Consider the following 12,007-nt stretch of genomic DNA (forward strand, 5'->3'; position numbering starts at 1 on the left):
CTCACAGCAGCATGGGTGGCCTCCCCCTATTTGAAATGCAGACTCTCTGGCCCGTCCCAGGCCCGCGGCGTCAGAAGCTGCACTTCAGCTGAACCTCCGGGGATGCCCGAACGTAGAACGTGCTGATGCAGGCTCCCCAAACTCAGGACACAGGACATTCTGGGGTGTCCTGGGCATTGCTGGATGTTTAACAGTATCCCTGGCCTCTACCCACTAGATAGATAGATAGCCTCTTCCACTTGTGACACCCAAAAAACGTCTCCAGACATTGCCAGGTGTCCCATGCGGGCACAGTTGCCCCAGTTAAGGACCACCACACTGATACGAGGCATTACCGTCTTCCAAGAGATTGAACGTGGTGCCGAGTCCCAGATACTTGGAGAATGCGCTGTCCGCCCGCCCTCCCCCAGCCCCTCACCCTCACCCCACGCCCATCTTTTCTGAGAAGGGCAGACAGGAGAGCACGTGCGGGACTAGGGTGGGCCCGGCTGTGCCGATTTCTCCTTCCCCAAAGCATATTTCTTATTAAGTGGGGATGCCTTTAGGGTGTGGGTAACTTCTTCCTTTCACCAGTTTACAGAAGAATTATTTTAGGATAGGTAATACATGTGCCTGGTTCAAAATTCAAAAGTTACAGCCATGTGCAACAGTGAGTAGTTTCCCTCTGACCTCCTTCCTCCAGCTGCTGAGTTCCACCTCCCAGCGGCAGCTATCTCCATGTTATTGGGTGTCTTTCTGATCGGAGATGCCTTCTGGGTATCTAAGCAATTACGTATAGATTCTGCTGTCCTTTTTTTTTTCCTCCCACAAATACTATCATAGTATATACAGTGTTCTTCACTTTGCTTTTTTCACCGGACAACGTATCTCGGAGGTTGGGTTTTTTTCCACCGTTAAAGAACTTCCTTAGTATTTAGAGGCTGTTGTGTTTTTGTATACATGTGGAGTGGATGCAGCTCTGCCGCTCACCCGCTGTGTGACTTTTTGGACAACTTCGCTAACGTCCCAGAGCCTGCACTCCTCGCCTCCAGCCCTTGGGTAATAAGAGAGCCTGGGTTATTGGGTTGTTCTGAGAATGAGTGAGTTAATACAGGAAGAGTTTTAAAAATAATGCCCTAAGGTACAAAGGAATTCCCTGGGACTCTTGTGAAAATGCAGATTCTGTTTCAGCAGGTCTGGGACGGATGGGAGGCTGTGGTCCAAACAGCCCCCAAGTGATGCAGAGGCTGCTGGTCCCTGGACAGTGCTTTGAGTAGTGAGGGCTGAGAACAGGACCCGGCTCATAATACACATGCCCTAAATGAGAGGAGGAGTTGTTGTCGTTGTTTTTGTTGTTTCACTACCACCAAGAGTAACTCATCCAGTCCACCCGGGATGGACGTCTAGGGTTTTTCCATCTTCCGCTCCTATAAACAGGGCTGCAGTGGAGAACCTCAGCGCACGTGTCCTTGGACACTTGAGTAGGTGTAGGTCTAGGAACAATTCCTGAAAGTGGCATGTCTGTAGTTTTTTTTTTTTTTTAATATTTTATTTATTTGTTTAGGCAGCACACAGGATCTTTTAGTTGCGGGACACAGGCTCTTCGTTATGGCACGCGTGTGGGATCTAATTCCCCAACCAGGGATCGAACCCGGGCCCCCTGATTGGGAGCGCGGAGTCTTACCCACTGGACCCCCAGGGAAGTCCCTGTTTGTAGTTTTGATCGGTATTGCCAATTTATTTACCCTCTGAAGAGGTCTTTCCATTTGCGCCCCCACTGGCAATGCACGAGGGCACCCGTGTCCCCTTCTTTGTTGGGACAGCCTCTCAAATGTACCTGTCTTTGCTAATCCGATAGATGATGCGTGGGATCTTGTAGTTTTGCTTTGCTTTTCTCTCCTCTGTGCGAGGCTGAGCCCTGTCTCGAATACGCTGTTTGCAGTTTCCTCCCTGGGAACCTCTGTCTCCTCTGCCCATTCCTCGCATAGGGTGTCGGTCTTTTCCTACTTTATATTTTAGGGACATTTTGCCCTTTGTGATTTGAGCTGCAGATATTGTTCCAGCTTTTAGTTCTTCTTTTTACTGTGGTTAATGCTGGGTTTGGCCAAGTGGATTTGGAAAATGTAAATAAATTTTATAATTTTTTCCCCAGAATTATCCGCCTAAGGTCACATGCTGTGTGGGAGGGGGCCACAGAGTTTAGGACCACACTTGTCTTCTTTCCAGTCTGGTCTTCTTTCTACTGATGGTCTCCCCCAGGCTCCCCAGCCCCCCAAACCTTCCCCTTTTCATGCCCCTGACACTTTATAGTGAGGTCCTAGAAGATGCTGGAGTTTCCCATTGCTCTATACTGGGTTGGCAAACTATGCACGGTGGACCAAATTCAGCCTCCAGACTGTTTTTGGGTGCCTGTGAGCTAAGGATAGTTTTCAAATTTTTAAATGGCTAAGAAAAATTTTAAAAAGAAGAATATTTTGTGACACATAGAATTATAGGAAATTCACATTTTGGTGTCCATAAATAAAGTTGTATTAGTACACAGTCACACTTACTGGTTTACGTATCACCTGGTCCTGCTTTTGTGCTGCAGCAGCAGAGTTGAGTAGTTGTAACAGACGCTATGGCCCACAAAGCTGAAAATATTATTTTTAGAAATACCATTTACAGAAGGAGTTTGCAGCCCCTGCTGTATACTAGAGTTTCTCAAACTGTGTTCCGTGAAGAGTCATGATCAGTTAAGTGCAAGAAATGCTAGGTTGGATAAACTAAACGGGTTTCACTGCAGGACTTATCAGAGCCTTTATTTTGCTGATGTCCATTGTGAATCTCCTGATAGGGTATACAGCATAGAAGAATTCCAAACTTATTTGGCAATAGAATCATTCAACTCTTGCTTGTCCTTAAAAGCCCCTGTGGAACACAGTGGAGATGAGGCACAAATGAGGCTAAGGGAGACTTGATTGACCTCTTCAGAGTGACCATTTCCCTGAACTTGTGGGTATTGGCTTGACCTGCCAACTTGATCCAATGGGTCACGTGCTCCTTTATCCTGCCTGCCTTTCTGGCTCAGCGTGGCACAGGTTTGGTTTTTCTCTTAAGCGACACTCAGCCCAGGCCTGCCATCCCCTTTCTCCCCCACAGTCAGGGCCTTTGTCCCCCTTTTGCCTCTAGCGTCTGCTCCCCCCCAACCCGTGGCTGAGGCTCAGTGTTTATTGACGTGGCACAGCCTGATGGTTACGTGGGCTTGGGCTCAGGAGCTGGCCAGACTCCCCAGGTTCAAGTCCCAGCTCTGCTGTTTCTAGCCACATGACGCAGGGTGAGTCACTTAATGTCCCTCATCTGGAAAATGGGGTTAATAATAGTTTCCACCTCCCAGGGTGGTTGCAAAGGATTAGATGAGCTCATGCAAGTGAAGAGCTTAATTGCTTAGCGTGTAGCAGCTGCTAAGCACAAAGTAAGTGCTCTCTGCCATAGTCTCATGTGATCCTCACCGTCACCAGCGGGGCAGATGCGATCATTAACATCCCCGAAGGGCAGGTGACGAAACTGGGGCCCCTGAGAGTGCTGAGGCCTGGGGACCCCTCTCCAGCCAGGGGGAGCGTAGCCTAGTGGCCGCAGGATGCTGCCTAGAGCCAGGGTAAGGCTCAGACACCATGCCCCAGACTTGAGGCCCCATCTCCTCCCCTCCTAAGTGGGGCCCTGGGGGCTGGGCATGGATGCCGCCGCCCTGAGACCCGGCCTGTCCAGGTGCTGTGCACGCCGACGCAGCAAGTTTAAGCTGGTTGCCCGGGTCAGGGAAGGATCACCCACCCAGACCGTCAGGGAGGAGGAAGGTATTCAATGGCCAACTGAGGGTATGAGTTTTTGCATCTTTGGGGGGATGAGATACGAAGCAAGTGAGCCCAGCATTTCTGAGACCACAGGCTCCTGGCTGGGAACTCGTTTCCCTCCATGGTGTTTCTCCCACGTGTTGTCCATCACAGTCCCCCTGGGTGGCACGTTGAGCATACAGATTCCCGGGCTCCACCCCCAGACCCACTGATGGCGATTCCCCAGGGATGGGCCCAAGAATCTGCCTTTTCTCACAGGCTCCTTCTAACTTGGGGTCTGGCCCAGTGATAACACTCCGCCCCATGTTTTGGGGTACCCTGTTTATAAGGTGGTGCCTGGGCTGGCCAACTCCATTCAGCTCTAAACCTGGGTCAGAACCTTTTCACGTTGGATGCCTACACAGGTGAAAGACCAGCAAGGCCTGCTGGGGAGTCCGTGGACTCTGGGGTGCATTTGATGGGCCGGCTGGTGCCCACATACTGTGTGCCAGCCCTGTGTTGCCTGTAGGGACAGCCTGGCCCCTGCCCTGGGACCACCTACTAGCATTAACATAAACTCCTACAGCACCTGGAGAAGACGGGGTTTCAGGGCGTGGCACCCGCGCCCAGCTCCCAGTGCCCCGTCTGGGAGGGGAGGAGATGGGGCACTGAGTCGGGGTGCAGCATCTTGCAGCCACTGGGCACCTGCCAGAATCCGGGGCCTCAGTTTCCCCACCCATACAATGGGCGTGTTGACGACAGTAATTCGGACCAGCTTGCTTAGTGAGGCACAGACGTCACAGACCCTCTCTCCTGATGTTTGGTGCGGCGTGAGGTGAGCCCCGGCTCACCGGATCTCCACACGCTGCCTGAGACCACCCAGGAAGCGCGTGTCTGTCCCCTCTTCCTCCAGCTGCGGCCCTCCTGTTGGTCGCCCCTCGGAGCGGAGCGGAGCGGTGCAGCTGAGGCCTCCGCCAGCCGGCGAGCCTGTGTGGGGAGAAGCCCATAAACTCCCCGGGCACCTGCGGCTCGTCAGGAGCCCAGTAGGGAGCCTCGTCTCATCTCCGAGGACAGGACGCCGCGGGAAGGAGGGCTGGCGTCTGCTGTCTTTCCTTGTACAGAGGACAAGAGGAGAGGCAGCCCCTCCACCTCCCAGGCCACACAGGCTGCGCCCCCCTGGACCCCCAGGGCAGTGAGAGAGGGGAGAAGAGGCACTCTGAACAGAGGGGACCTGACACCAGTGTGGAGGGCTCGCCAGCTGGCAAGGGGGCTGTGTAGGCGGCGCTGGTGAGAGCTGCGCCCTCGCTGCCGGCCAGGCCCCGTGCTCAGTTCCGGTCCGGGACCAGAGTGGGGGCAGTCTGGCGGCTCCTGCACCGACTCCAGCGCCCGATAGCCTGACGCTCCGCGGGGCGGCCTCGTGTGATCTGGGACGGCTGGTCCAGCCTCCTGATGCCTTGTCCCTTCATCTGTTCCTCGGGCATAATTATGGCTGGGAGGAAGAAAAGAGTGAATTCATGTAAAAGTGCTGAGCCCTGGGCCGGCACCCTGTCCACGCTCGTGAGTGTTAGATATTATTATTGCTGTTATCGATGTGTTTAATTCTCACAATGACCCTGCCCAGGTAGCACGTTTGTTATGGCCAGCATCTTACAGATGAGGAGACAGAGGCCCAGAAGGCCAAGCAACTCTGACTCCAGACTTGCTCGTTGCTGGAAAGCCTTCGAGGAATGTGGTCACCAGTGGCCACACCTTGAGGGGCAGTGTGTAATTAACAGGCCCCTGCTGGGTGCACGGCTGGGCCATCCAGACAGAGAGCCTGGGACCCTATAGCATCCTGGTTTCTGCCTGGCTCTTCTCTCCACATCCCCTTTCCTGCGAAGAGAGTTTGAAAAAGGACCCGGAAGACAGTGGGCTTCCCACAGGGCTAACTGGAGGAGCCAGCGTCACAGAAGTGGCCAGGGGGTCCTCCCTGCATTCAAAAATGTTAAAACTTGGTTTATGACCATCTTGATATAACGATGAATATAATCCTGGCTGGATTAAAAATGAAAACATTTTCTCCAACACTAAAAAGTTCATGTTTTTTCTTCTGATTTTAAGAGACACTATAACGTTTTCCCAGGTCCCTAAAAGTGCTGTGGGTCTGGCCGTGGTGCCTGACGGATCCCAGCCTGCAGAGCAATGCTGAACCCTCCCAGCCCCCGCACCTGGTGGTCAGAACCGGCTTCCTACCGTCCAGAGCCTTTTGCCCATGTTGAAAGCACATTTATTCACTCAACAAACATTTGTGTGGAGCTATGATGGACCTGGGACTGTTGCAGGCACCGGGGCTACGGCTTGGATAGGACAAGGCTTGTGCTCACATTCTCATAGGAAGAGGCAGACCGTGAAGGGACCATATGCTGAAGGTCAGGGATGAGGCCGTGAAGACAAGTTCTGAGGTTCCGAGGATGGCTCCGGAGGGCTTCCTGCACACTGTGTTCCTAGTGCCGCTGTCCGTCCCAAAGTGGCGGGGAGGTGAAGACTGCTTTGGGCTGGAGACTCCATTGTCTTTGCAGATACAGAAGCACCTAGTCCTTTGTTCCCAAGGCGAGGACTCCAACATCTTGTCCTCGTTGATAGGGTCCCCCTCCTCTCCCTTGTCCACAGAAGAAATCACTTGACGGCTCAGGAGGCCCGCGGTGTCGATCAGCCCTGGCTCTCTGACCCAGGAAGACGACCTGGGGGCCTCGCTTCCCCCCTCACACTCCCTTGCTGGGGGCCTCCAGCCGCTGCTCGACACCCCCGGAGCTCCAAGACCAGGAGGGCCCCTTCTTCTCCCTCCAGAAGGGCAGATACAGGCACATCCTGGACGTCTGCATGCAAAGAGGGCCTCGGGCTTCTCTCCGGGGCCCGCGAGAGCACATATCACTGTTCTTGATCATCCCAGATGGGATCAGATGGGATTGTGAGGCATTTAAAGGATTGAGGGCGTATGCCGTGCAAGCGTGATGCCGGCCGCGGCAGCTGAGGACGGGACCGGGGGCGAGCCTTCGCCCGCGGAGGCTGCGGAGACTAAGCTCCATAAAGCCGAGGTTGGCGAGCGATCCCGCCCACGGCACAGCTGGCTCCCAGGTGCCTTTGCCCTTGCGGTTGCTTCACATCCTGTTCGTCCAGAAGCCGAAGCAAGAGAGCAGAGAAGAGGCCCTGGTGACCCAGAGGCTGGGATGGGACCTTCCAGGGCCGGTGGGCAGTAGCGGCTGCGGTGGCCTTGGGTAACTGGGCCAGGCAGATGTCACAAGTATTAACTGCGTTCTCACTTGTCACTCAGGCCTCGGTCCATCAGGAGAAGTGGCTGGAATTAATGCGTTTTGCACAATTAAGGAGGAGCATTCTTATGCCGTGGGCCTCCTAGGGGCATCCGATGGCTCTAGCCCTGGAAAACAGAGAGACCACAAGAAAACCAAGATGCCACCCTCTCTTGGGCGAGTTACATCCCCTCCTTCCCTAAGAGGCCCCATTTGTGCTCCCTGGCTGCTCCTGGGCTCTTCTGGACTGGGCATGCTCTTTCTGCCCGGGCCACCCAGGCCTGCCAGTGGTGGCCCGATGCACTGGCTCGACCCTGTCCTCAGCTCAACTTCCCAGAGTCCCGTATCCACACCCCTGCCCACCTGGTTCGCCTCTGGGAAGGGCCTCCCCTCAGAGCCTCGGTGGAGCCTTCCTACCCCTGGAGGCCCCCGTAGGCTGCCCACATCCATGCCTGGGCAATCTCTCCTTTCTGCATTTCCATCCACCTTCCCTCGGCAAAGGTTTGGGGGTCAAGTTCGTAGCCTCGAGCCAGCTTTCCCCGTCTGTAAATGTGGGGCCAGTAGTCCTGCCCGAGAGCGGTGCAGGGGGTGGGCTCCGCACAGTGCCTGGTACAGAGCACACACTCAGTAATCTTCGCTGTGAACCAACAACGGGCAGAACCCTCTCTGCAAGGAATACGTTCATTGGCAAATAACAGATAGTAAAGGCATCTTATCTCATCGGGACACTTTATGGCTTTCTTTACAAGTCTAGAATTCAGTGGATCTGGGGCTGGTTAGAGCAGAGGTCAGCAAACGCCTTCCCTAAAGTGCCACATAGTAAAGGCTTTAGCTTCGCGGGTCAGACACTCTCTGGCCAGGTTCCTCATCTCGACCGTTACAGCGGCAGTACATACGTGCGTTAAAGCGGACAGTACGTATGTGCACGGGTGTTCAAAGCTCTGTTGCAGTAAAGCTTCTTTTTTAACTTTTTATCTTATATTGGAGTATAGTTGATTAACAATGTTGTGTTGGTGTCAGGTGTACAGCAGAGTAATTCAGTCATATATATAACATGTATCTATTCTTTTTCAAATTCTTTTCCCATTTAGGTTGTTACATAATATTGAGCAGAGTTCTCCGTGTTACGCAGTAGGTCCTTGTTGGTTATCTGTTTTCAATATAGCAGTGTGTACATGTCAATCCCAAACTCCCTAACTATCCCTCCCCCGCCCCACCCCATAACTGTAAGTTCATTCTCTAAGTCTGTGAGTCTGTTTCTGTTTTGTAAATAAGTTCATTTGTATCTTCTTCTTCTTTTTCTTTTTTGATTACGCATATTTCTCTTTCTCTGGAGAGAAAGAGAAATGTCCAATAAAACTTTATTTGCAAAAGCAGGCGGTGGGCTGGATTTGGCCCACGGGCTGTTGTTATCAACGCCTGGTTGGAGTGTGAACAGCAGGCAGGGCTTCTCCCCCGGCCCCCGTCTTGCGTGTCTGGAGACTCACCTTAGCGCCGCTGGCAGGTGGCTGTCTCCACGTGCCCAAGCCTGGAGGAGGGGAGCAGGGGCCGGATGAAGGCTGTTCTCTGCCTCTTTAGGAGGAGCCTGCAGCACCCATCCTAGAAGGAGCGGCACAGGAGGCTGGGAAGGGTCTCCTTTGCAGCCTGCTTCGGTGGAGGAGAGCCAGGCAGGACGGGGCTGGGCACGGTGGCGGGCGCGCTCCTGGGGTCGGACCTTCCCGGCTCAGCTCTGCAGCCTCCCTGGTCTCTCCAGATGGCAGGCGGGTTGATTCCAGCACCGACGGACACCTCGAGTGTGCGAAGACTGTGGGGAATAGGCCACACCAAGGATTTCACCTCTGCTTCACGTCACGGAAATGAAAGGGTAGGTCCACACAGAAACCTGTACGGGAACGTCCGTCATGATGTTCATGCTTACGCACACTGGAAGCAGCCGGGTATCCTTCGGCAGGTGACTGGGCCACCAAACGTCGTGCATCCACACTGTGGACCGTGAAACATGCAGCACCGCGAGTGAATCCCAAAGACACGCGGGTTGAAATAAGCCGACGACAAAGACTGTGCGTCCATGTATATGAAATGTCTAGAAAATGCGAAGCTGTAGGGATTAGAACAGGTCAGTCGTTGAGAGTCTGGGAGTCGGGGAGGGGGTGACCGAGAAAGCAGGGTTTCTCCCTCTCGGCACTGTGGGTGTGCTCTGTGTGTGTGTTGGGACGGGGTGCGTCCTGTGCACTGTACGATGTTTAGCAGCATCTCTGGCCTCCACCCGCTTGATGCCAGTAGCACCCCTGCCCCAAGTTGCGAAAACCAAAAATGTCTCCAGACGTTGCCAGTGTCCCCTGGGGTGGAGGGGGAGGCGGGCTCACCCCTGGTTGGATGCACTGAGGTAAAGCAGCACGAGCGAGTTCTTTGGGACGCAGGAGCTGCTCTGTATCCTGAGAGAAGTGGTGCTAACATGAACCTACGCACGCATTAAAACGGACAGATCTGGACACCAAATAAAAGTCAATTTTACTAGATGTTAATTTGAAAACTAAGATTTAAGAAAAGCCAGAAAACAGGAACAGAAGCAAAGCACTCACTCTGCTAGAGGCAAAGCCATGAATCCTAAGGATGAAGAAATCAGCAGAGTCGTTACCTGCTTGTTGGGTGGGCCGGAGACCCCATCATGGTTGCTACAGTGTAGCAGGGTCAGTTACCATCACAGGCCAGGAAAGGCTTTCTATCCTGACTTAAGGAGCACCTCTTGGCAGATAAAATACAGATGCACGCTTAAATTTGAATGTCAGATTAAACAACAAATAATTGCTTAACATAAGTTTGTCCCACGTATTGCAAACGTTATTCATTTATCTGAAATTCAAACTTAACTGGGCATCCAGTATTTTTATTTGCAAAATCGGATAATCCCATCCTTGGGCAAACCTTCAGGGTTTTTTTAACCTATTAATCCTTGTCTAGAATATAAATCTTTTTCAAAAATACAGACCGCTGTTCAGATATTACGCGTATCTTTTCTTCCTGCCTAGATGAATGAATTCACCCACCTCAGCCCCTCTGCCTGATACGTTTGGCCTGGCTCCCTATTCAGTGTGGCTTGCTCTGGAGGTTTAAATACAAATAATCCAAACAAATACTTGCAAGTGCTAAGTGAAGCCTTTATATTGTAACAGCATAAAATGAAAAGGAATTCCTCTCTCAGCTAACCCACACGTCTTCTCCCCCAGTGTAACCTTTCTCTGCCCTTTGTGGGAGTATTAAAACAGAAATAAACTTTCTGTATATACATATCCACATCTGTTGGTATATGCTTCAAATTTCTTTTCTCCCACGTGGAATCACACTGTATCATGTTCTGCCCCTCACTTGGCAGCCCTCCCTTCTGTCCGTCCCACGAGAGCCTGGACCTGTCTTGTCCCCGTGGTAACCCCCAGGGCGCAGAGCTTTGCTGGGCCCGGGGCGTGTGAGCCAGGAATATTGGTAAATCGATGAGTGAATTGTTTAGGTGGCTGGTTGGTACTTCATGCCCGCACCCCCTCATTTAATTATCCTGTCGTAACAAAGCACCACTTTGTCTGTGGGTTGCGCAGCGAAAACCTTGACCACAGTAACATATCTTCGCACGTCTCTGCTGCCTGCCTTACTTCAGGAAGGGTTTATGTAACACCTGGCTCTCGACCTGGGACGTTTTGCCTCCCAGGGACACTTGGCAAGGTCGGGAAACATTTTGGGGATGCATTTTGGGGAGCAGCCAGGGACGCTGCTGCACATCCTACAGTGCCCACGACGGCGCCCCAGAGGATCATCAACCCAAACGCCCGGTGCCCGGTGGAGAGGCCGGCTGTGTTTGCGATCGCCTGCTTGGCGAACGTGCTTTGGGCCCCATCTTAGAGCTCTCACCTGTGCAGGGACGGTGGGTGAAGGGGACCATCCCTGCCCTGAGTTGCTGAGCCTTTGGAGGAAGGCGACATGTGTGCAGGGCCCCGAGAGGCCGCCCTGAGCGTTACGGGGGTCCAGAGGAGGGCGTGGTGGGATGGGGCTGGTTTCTGGACCTCCACATGGCTTCCTCTCTCCCCACCCTATCTGTTCGCCACACACCAGTCCCAGGGGGCCTCTCGTCACAGAACTCTGGCCACGTCCCCCTGCCAGACCTAGAAAATGAACCGAGGCCCCGCGTGACCCGGCCCCTGACCGGTCCCCCCTTGCCCCTGAGCGCATCTCCCTCTCTGGTCAGCTCCTGGGGGCTGTCACCCCGCACCTGGCACGGTGCCTGGCACACAGAGGGGGCTTCATGAATCGTTGACTGAACTGCTAAATGGATAAACAAGTTGTTTGTTCAAGCCTGGGACGGAAGAGGATGAGGCAAAGGGATTTCCAGACGCGAGGCCCCTTTGCAGCCGCAAGACACGAGATCAACGTGTGTTTCATTGACGAGGGAAGATGCCCACAGTACGTTGCCCCCAACCCAGGTTTATGTGAATCAGCAGGGACACACATCTCAGTTATGAGGAATTGCACACACGTGTTTCCGTGTGTCTATACGTGCATGGCGGGAATGGCTTCACGGGTGTGTGACCCGCACAGGACCCTGTACTAGGACCCCATGCTGGGTTTGATGCTCTGCTGTCTCCGTCTTGCGATTTTTAATAACATTAGGTCAAGGGGTCCTGCATTTCCACTTTGCACTGGGACCCGCAGATGCTGCAGCCAGTCCTGGTGCCCGGGGATGGCTGGGAGGTCAGTGCATCTTCTAGAACCCCAAATGGGCTGTGAACAGCAGGGCCCACTCTCTTCTCTGCAGTTTGCTCCGGTTGCAGACACCAGGCAGAGTTTTTATAACCCTCCCACCCCAAGAGGAAGCCGGGGGGATGAACTCAGTTCAGGGTCCTTCTTTCCACATTCTTCCAAATGACCGTGGTCGCATAGTTGACC

The 12,007-nt window shown here is 53.4% G+C and overlaps 1 protein-coding gene across 3 annotated transcripts in view; it reads left to right on the forward strand.

The window, feature by feature from the left end:
- Nucleotides 1-12,007, forward strand: part of BMP7 (bone morphogenetic protein 7) — a 90,515-nt gene that overhangs the window by 60,739 nt on the left and 17,769 nt on the right. The window lies entirely within an intron of this gene.

The sequence above is a fragment of the Lagenorhynchus albirostris genome, chromosome 15 (assembly GCF_949774975.1).
Source record: "Lagenorhynchus albirostris chromosome 15, mLagAlb1.1, whole genome shotgun sequence".
NCBI classification, from domain to species: domain Eukaryota; kingdom Metazoa; phylum Chordata; class Mammalia; order Artiodactyla; family Delphinidae; genus Lagenorhynchus; species Lagenorhynchus albirostris.